We start from the raw sequence: 7759 nt of genomic DNA, 5'->3' as shown, positions 1-7759 counted from the left end.
CTGCATACATCATGATGTTAATGTTTACTATATGCCAAATCCATGTGTCATTTTGCTGACACTGTTTGTTTTATAAAGGCTACAGACAGAACACTGGATGAACAACCCAGTGGTTCTGGGGTGCAACCACCTGTAGCAAGAAAGAAACCTGGCCGGAAAAAAAAGGTTCCCCTAGACCAACTTGCCGAGGGAGAAGAGAGCAACCCGTTCAATACTGCAGAAAGCAACGTGCTGGTTGAAATGGTCCACAAGTTCTATGACAAATTGTGTGGACCAAGAAGACAAGAAACAAGCAATAGAGAGCGAAAAAGAATATGGGCCTCGATTGCAGAGAAGGTTCATTTCATTATTTTTTTAACATAAATCCATGTAAAAAAAGTGCATTATTTTATTATTGTTTATAATGTGATGATTTGCATCTTCGATTACAGCAGTGAGTGGCAACGTAAGGCCGATCGACAAATGCCACAAACGATACAATGATTGTCGTCGGCAAACAAAACGGAAAATGGGACAAGTCAGGCAACATGCAATCGAGACTGGAGGCGGTTCTCCATTACAAGTTTCATGGCAGCCGTGGGAACTAGCCATCCAGGAACACATGAATCCAATCATGGTGGAAGGTGTCCCAGGCTCTGTGGAGTCCAATGTCCGCAGAGCAGAAGTGTTAAATGCTCAGGAAGCGCAAATTCCGCCAGCACAACGAAGAAGACGGAAGACAACACCTGCAGGAACAGCGCCTTCGCAAACTCAACAGCAGGGTAATTAAATGTACTACTTTGCTCTCTCTAAAATTATTTTGCAACTTTATAAAATGTGTATTCTCATTACAACAGTTGTCCATGCTGAAGAACGGACAGAAGACACCCATGTAAGCCAACCGGCTGAAGAACCCTCAACACAGGATGAGACCATCACCCTGGATCTGTACTCGGTCAGTCAGTTTGAATCTTCCATTCAAACAGAAGACACCTATCCAGGATTAGAAGACAGCAGTTTGCAAACCCCACTGGGAGAAGAAGGATCTACAGCAAGTGGAGGATTGGCCCATCAGCTTCCCAGCTATCATCATTCCATCCAGGACATCAAGGAAGCGTCTGAAGAAGAGGAGGAGGTGGATCCCACCAGACCAACACTGATGGATTGTAAGCTTTTGCCATTTGTTTGTAACCTTGGGGTTTTTTTTTTTTCTTGGATTTTTTTATTAAATTGTGTGGAATTGATCAAATTATTTTTCTTTTCCATTTTTTTTAAAGCCGGAATGCAGCTCGTGGAGGACATCCAGAGAGAACAGGCTCCAACGCGCGTCCATAGAGTCCGGCAATTGGCATCTGAAATAGAAGATCATCAGAACCAGTACCGGATCATGATGGAGCAGAGGATGACAGCCATGGAGAAGCATCTGGAAACACTGGCCACAACGATGTCCGACATCGAGCGAAGACGCCAGGAGGATTGGGCCGAAATAGAGCGAAGACGCCATGAAGACTGGGTGGAATCAGAACGCCGACGTCGAGAGGATAACCAGGTGATGATGACCGGGATCTACAAGTTGGTTGAGAATGCAGCGTGTCAACAGGAGACCCTAAGGCAAATCTCCACCTGCCAGACGCAAATTGCGGCAAGCTGCATGATGATCGCCAGTTCCCTGCAGCAGAGATACAATCCGGACAACGTGGGACAACCAGCGAGAGCCACCCCTTCAACGTGGATTCCACCATCTTCAACAAGTCGGCATCAGGAGCCTGCGCATCTCCAAACATCGTGGCCCGGATCTTCTCAGGCATACCAAGGGTACGCTGGAATGTATCCACCTCCTCCACACTCCAGCCAAAGACCAAGGACGCCACCACATCGCACATCTCCTGCACGAGCTTCAACCGCCCAAAGGCCGGGACCGGCAGAGGAGGACCCTGCACAGTGAACACGGTCGCATATTTCCATTTATTTTATATGTTGTTTGTTTTTATGTTAATATACAAAGCTTTCTTTTCTCCTACTTTCAGTTTGTCTTTTCTTATGATTATTTAACCCTTGCAAATTATTTTTACAGCTGTGTTCACTAAGGAGTTGGGCGTAACAGTTATGCAATGCATGCGCGTGCATGCATTGATAATTGTTGGGAAATGATGAAAGCTCCTTACATTTGGTGGATGTAATAATGGGCCATAAAAAGAGCAATCTGATCCCACATTTTTACCCTTGCAATGCAATCTTTAAACCATTTGCTCACATTTATCAAAATTACACCCAGTGCAGACACCATTTTTTTTTTTTTTTTTTTTTCAGTGGCGGTGCATTGGAAATTGATTGTCACCTCCTGAAATAACAAACCGGGAGAATGCCAAATCTACATGCCTATTGGTGAGTAATATGCAAGCACACCCTCTGAAATCTTTCTTGTCCCCAAATCATGTCCCTTGTGCTAACGCACAGTCCAGTCGCATTTGAAGTGTGGCTGGCTTGTGCGTTACCACAACGCTTACTCAGCACCGGTGCCCACAACTTGCAAGTGACATCTTGTCCCCAAATCATGTCCCTTGTGCTAACGCACAGTCCAGGCGCATTTGAAGTGTGGCTGGCTTGTGCGTTACCACAACGCTTACTCTGCACCGGTGCCCACAACTTGCAAGTGACATCTTGTCCCCAAATCATGTCCCCAAATCATGTCCCTTGTGCTAACGCACAGTCCAGTCGCATTTGAAGTGTGGCTGGCTTGTGCGTTACCACAACGCTTACTCAGCACCAGTGCCCACAACTTGCAAGTGACATCTTGTCCCCAAATCATGTCCCTTGTGCTAACGCACAGTCCAGTCGCATTTGAAGTGTGGCTGGCTTGTGCGTTACCACAACGCTTACTCTGCACCGGTGCCCACAACTTGCAAGTGACATCTTGTCCCAAGCAGGTTTTTTAAACCAATAATAAATTTTTGCTCTCCTTTTTTGTCATACCGACAGTAAAGATGAATAATTGACACCGGGATAATCTTTACAATGGTATTAATTTATTTTGCAATAAAGTTAAATAAAGTTTTTCAAATAAATGGACTGGTTTATTGCTTATGAATGTTATTAAAAAGGTTTCAGATGAGTGTTATTCCATTTTTCAGTTGTGAACCTTTTCTTTTGAAACGCCTGAAAAAAATGATAAAGGGTCAGTGTTAGATAAATAATAAAGGAATTTTTTTTTTTTTTTTTACAAGCAGTCAAGCTAGGAGTTTCCAGATTGGTGCTGGTTTACAGTCACTGCTTTTTGGGTTTATATTTCACTGACACTCCTGCTTCTAAGCTTTTCCTAAAATTTGTCTTTGTTGCAAAATACACCAAAATAGATTTCTGAAGGTGTGTCAATGAAATATTTGGAGCAATCACCGCCGTCTCATGACAGTGGCGATTGAGCAAAATAGCAAATTGCTGGGCCAATTATAGGGTGATAGTTTCAGAAAGCGAATGATTTTGGGAGAGTGTTCCCATAGCTAAGAATAATCAATCAATTATATGGTCAAATCAAAGTGATCGCTATTTTCAAATGTGAAAACTCTCCCAAAATCCGACAAATACTCAAGCTAGCCATATTACATTTGACATGAACTGGTTTCATGGACAATAGGTAAATGAACATGGATAATTTATTGATGACAAACACCATTCCTTAACACCAACACTAGTCATCATACTTATACAGGATAGCCAAGTGGAGCCATACTCACCCCAGATTTGGTTTTAATGAATGTGCTCGCTCATGACAGGTACACCCTTTGGTCCAGCAGGTCTTGTACACTTTAGGGGTTCACCCGCAGCAGACTTCCCCGGCCAGAGACCAGCAAAAGAAACTGCAAAGAAGAAAGAAGGGGTTAATGATTAGTGACTGTATCCTATAGCCTCCCACCACCAGTCCCCCACCCATCACCCACGTAGAGCCATACTCACCCCAGATTTGGTTTTAATAAATGTGCTCGCTCATGACAGGTACACCCTTTGGTCCAGCAGGTCTTGTACACTTTAGGGGTTCACCCGCAGCAGACTTCCCCGGCCAGAGACCAGCAAAAGAAACTGCAAAGAAGAAAGAAGGGGTTAATGATTAGTGACTGTATCCTATAGCCTCCCACCACCAGTCCCCCACCCATCACCCACGTAGAGCCATACTCACCCCAGATTTGGTTTTAATAAATGTGCTCGCTCATGACAGGTACACCCTTTGGTCCAGCAGGTCTTGTACACTTTAGGGGTTCACACGCAGCAGACTTCACCAGCCAGAGACCAGCAAAAGAAACTGCAAAGAAGAAAGAAGGGGTTAATGATTGGTGACTGTATCCTATAGCCTCCGACCACCAGTCCCCCACCCATCACCCACGTAGAGCCATACTCACCCCAGATTTGGTTTTAATGAATGTGCTCGCTCATGACAGGTACACCCTTTGGTCCAGCAGGTCTTGTACACTTTAGGGGTTCACCCGCAGCACACTTCCCCGGCCAGAGACCAGCAAACGAAACTGTATATCCACCAGATTTTAGGGTCCTGCAGAAAGTATTAAGCAGGAATAGGCTGCGGACAAGAAAGAAGGGGTTAGTGACACCTCACAGGGCCCAAACCCTTCCCCCAGGTGGAGCGATACTCACCGGGTAACTGCACAGTAGCCCTGGGAAAGGCATCACACACCCACACCTGCCTGCAGCCGTCACACATCAGGGGTTCATCCGCTGCACACAGGATCCAGCTGCTTTTAGGGTCCTGCAGAAACTATTAAGCAGGAATAGGCTGCGGACAAGAAAGAAGGGGTTAGTGACACCTCACAGGGCCCAAACCCTCCCCACCTTCCCCCTGGTGGAGCGATACTCACCGGGTAACTGCACAGTAGCCCTGGGAAAGGCATCACGCACCCACACCTGCCTGCAGCCGTCACACATCAGGGGTTCATCCGCTGCACACAGGATCCAGCTGCTTTTAGGGTCCTGCAGAAAGTATTAAGCAGGAATAGGCTGCGGACAAGAAAGAAGGGGTTAGTGACACCTCACAGGGCCCAAACCCTCCCCACCTTCCCCCTGGTGGAGCGATACTCACCGGGTAACTGCACAGTAGCCCTGGGAAAGGCATCACGCACCCACACCTGCCTGCAGCCGTCACACATCAGGGGTTCATCCGCTGCACACAGGATCCAGCTGCTTTTAGGGTCCTGCAGAAAGTATTAAGCAGGAATAGGCTGCGGACAAGAAAAAAGGGGTTAGTGACACCTCACAGGGCCCAAACCCTCCCCACCTTCCCCCAGGTGGAGCGATACTCACCGAGTAACTGCACAGTAGCCCTGGGAAAGGCATCACGCACCCACACCTGCCTGCAGCCGTCACACATCAGGGGTTCATCCGCTGCACACAGGATCCAGCTGCTTTTAGGGTCCTGCAGAAACTATTAAGCAGGAATAGGCTGCGGACAAGAAAGAAGGGGTTAGTGACACCTCACAGGGCCCAAACCCTCCCCACCTTCCCCCTGGTGGAGCGATACTCACCGGGTAACTGCACAGTAGCCCTGGGAAAGGCATCACGCACCCACACCTGCCTGCAGCCGTCACACATCAGGGGTTCATCCGCTGCACACAGGATCCAGCTGCTTTTAGGGTCCTGCAGAAAGTATTAAGCAGGAATAGGCTGCGGACAAGAAAAAAGGGGTTAGTGACACCTCACAGGGCCCAAACCCTCCACACCTTCCCCCAGGTGGAGCGATACTCACCGGGTAACTGCACAGTAGCCCTGGGAAAGGCATCACGCACCCACACCTGCCTGCAGCCGTCACACATCAGGGGTTCATCCGCTGCACACAGGATCCAGCTGCTTTTAGGGTCCTGCAGAAAGTATTAAGCAGGAATAGGCTGCGGACAAGAAAAAAGGGGTTAGTGACACCTCACAGGGCCCAAACCCTCCCCACCTTCCCCCAGGTGGAGCGATACTCACCGGGTAACTGCACAGTAGCCCTGGAAAGGCATCACGCACCCACACCTGCCTGCAGCCGTCACACATCAGGGGTTCATCCGCTGCACACAGTATCCAGCTGCTTTTAGGGTCCTGCAGAAAGTATTAAGCAGGAATAGGCTGCGGACAAGAAAAAAGGGGTTAGTGACACCTCACAGGGCCCAAACCCTCCCCACCTTCCCCTTGGTGGAGCGATACTCACCGGGTAACTGCACAGTAGCCCTGGGAAAGGCATCACGCACCCACACCTGCCTGCAGCCGTCACACATCAGGGGTTCATCCGCTGCACACAGGATCCAGCTGCTTTTAGGGTCCTGCAGAAAGTATTAAGCAGGAATAGGCTGCGGACAAGAAAGAAGGGGTTAGTGACACCTCACAGGGCCCAAACCCTCCCCACCTTCCCCCTGGTGGAGCGATACTCACCGGGTAACTGCACAGTAGCCCTGGGAAAGGCATCACGCACCCACACCTGCCTGCAGCCGTCACACATCAGGGGTTCATCCGCTGCACACAGGATCCAGCTGCTTTTAGGGTCCTGCAGAAAGTATTAAGCAGGAATAGGCTGCGGACAAGAAAAAAGGGGTTAGTGACACCTCACAGGGCCCAAACCCTCCCCACCTTCCCCCAGGTGGAGCGATACTCACCGGGTAACTGCACAGTAGCCCTGGGAAAGGCATCACGCACCCACACCTGCCTGCAGCCGTCACACATCAGGGGTTCATCCGCTGCACACAGGATCCAGCTGCTTTTAGGGTCCTGCAGAAAGTATTAAGCAGGAATAGGCTGCGGACAAGAAAAAAGGGGTTAGTGACACCTCACAGGGCCCAAACCCTCCCCACCTTCCCCCAGGTGAAGCGATACTCTCCGGGTAACTGCACAGTAGCCCTGGGAAAGGCATCACGCACCCACACCTGCCTGCAGCCGTCACACATCAGGGGTTCATCCGCTGCACACAGGATCCAGCTGCTTTTAGGGTCCTGCAGAAAGTATTAAGCAGGAATAGGCTGCGGACAAGAAAGAAGGGGTTAGTGACACCTCACAGGGCCCAAACCCTCCCCACCTTCCCCCTGGTGGAGCGATACTCACCGGGTAACTGCACAGTAGCCCTGGGAAAGGCATCACGCACCCACACCTGCCTGCAGCCGTCACACATCAGGGGTTCATCCGCTGCACACAGGATCCAGCTGCTTTTAGGGTCCTGCAGAAAGTATTAAGCAGGAATAGGCTGCGGACAAGAAAAAAGGGGTTAGTGACACCTCACAGGGCCCAAACCCTCCCCACCTTCCCCCAGGTGGAGCGATACTCACCGGGTAACTGCACAGTAGCCCTGGGAAAGGCATCACGCACCCACAACTGCCTGCAGCCGTCACACATCAGGGGTTCATCCGCTGCACACAGGATCCAGCTGCTTTTAGGGTCCTGCAGAAAGTATTAAGCAGGAATAGGCTGCGGACAAGAAAAAAGGGGTTAGTGACACCTCACAGGGCCCAAACCCTCCCCACCTTCCCCCAGGTGAAGCGATACTCACCGGGTAACTGCACAGTAGCCCTGGGAAAGGCATCACGCACCCACACCTGCCTGCAGCCGTCACACATCAGGGGTTCATCCGCTGCACACAGGATCCAGCTGCTTTTAGGGTCCTGCAGAAAGTATTAAGCAGGAATAGGCTGCGGACAAGAAAAAAGGGGTTAGTGACACCTCACAGGGCCCAAACCCTCCCCACCTTCCCCCAGGTGGAGCGATACTCACCGGGTAACTGCACAGTAGCCCTGGGAAAGGCATCACGCACCCACAC

The 7759-nt window shown here is 49.7% G+C and overlaps 1 long non-coding RNA gene across 1 annotated transcript; it reads right to left on the bottom strand.

Annotated features, from left to right (window-relative positions):
- Positions 1-2988: 2988 nt before the first annotated feature.
- On the bottom strand, positions 2989-5936 carry LOC146020417 (uncharacterized). Its single transcript, XR_014450785.1, has 8 exons — positions 5505-5936; positions 4842-5422; positions 4621-4759; positions 4371-4546; positions 4151-4273; positions 3931-4053; positions 3711-3833; positions 2989-3135 (listed from the first exon to the last, which is right to left on the bottom strand). It is a non-coding gene; the product is annotated as an uncharacterized LOC146020417 (long non-coding RNA).
- Positions 5937-7759: the final 1823 nt, after the last annotated feature.

This window comes from Crinia signifera, chromosome 7 (assembly GCF_055691185.1).
Source record: "Crinia signifera chromosome 7, ASM5569118v1, whole genome shotgun sequence".
Classification (NCBI taxonomy): domain Eukaryota; kingdom Metazoa; phylum Chordata; class Amphibia; order Anura; family Myobatrachidae; genus Crinia; species Crinia signifera.
This window is presented reverse-complemented; position numbering and strand designations above follow the sequence as displayed.